Raw genomic sequence first — 699 nt, 5'->3', positions numbered from 1 at the left:
CTCCCGGCTCCTCCCCCGCTCGGTCACCCTGGGGGACGTGAAGCGCTGAGGGGGGCGCAGGCGGCCCCAAACCCGAGACTCCTTCTGCGGCCCGGCTCCCCGCCTCCCCTCACCCCGACCGCAGACACCTCCGCCCCGGTCTGGAGCTCGGACCCAGAGAGGGAGGAGCCCCCAGTGGAGTCACGCAGCAGGCCGGCCTCCTCCGCGCCCCGACCTACAGCCACAGGGAAACCTGGGCGCTGCCGTGCCCCGCCAGTCGCTCCGCTCTGGACCCTCTGACTGCCCTTCCGCCCTTCCTCCCCCCAGCTCGGCCTTTGTCAGCCATCTTGAGGGGAGGGGAGAAGAGAGAAGGCCCGCGGGGCTCCGGCTGCCTGGCTTCCCAGGCACCGCAGGCGGCTACCGGCGACGGGAAAGTCCCCCTGGCAGGGCTCTGCCTGGCCTCGGCCCTGACGTGGGCACCGGACCATAGGAAAACGGCATTTCCTAATGTTTATCCTGCCCGGCATTCGTGTCTCTACACTTGCTTGTTTGCCTGCTCCTGGTCTGTCTCCACACATTAGGCTGAAGACAGGGTCCCTGTGGGTGCGCATAGTAGGTGTTGAGTGAAAGGAAGAATCCGCGAGTGGCTGACGTGTGCGAGCCGGCCCTGCCCACCTTCTGAGGCGCCTCCGCCCCTGACCCCTGGCTCTTCACTCCAGA

The sequence above is a fragment of the Carlito syrichta genome, unplaced genomic scaffold (assembly GCF_000164805.1).
Source record: "Carlito syrichta isolate Samal-C Ts95f unplaced genomic scaffold, Tarsius_syrichta-2.0.1 Scaffold314071, whole genome shotgun sequence".
Lineage (NCBI taxonomy): Eukaryota > Metazoa > Chordata > Mammalia > Primates > Tarsiidae > Carlito > Carlito syrichta.
This window is presented reverse-complemented; position numbering follows the sequence as displayed.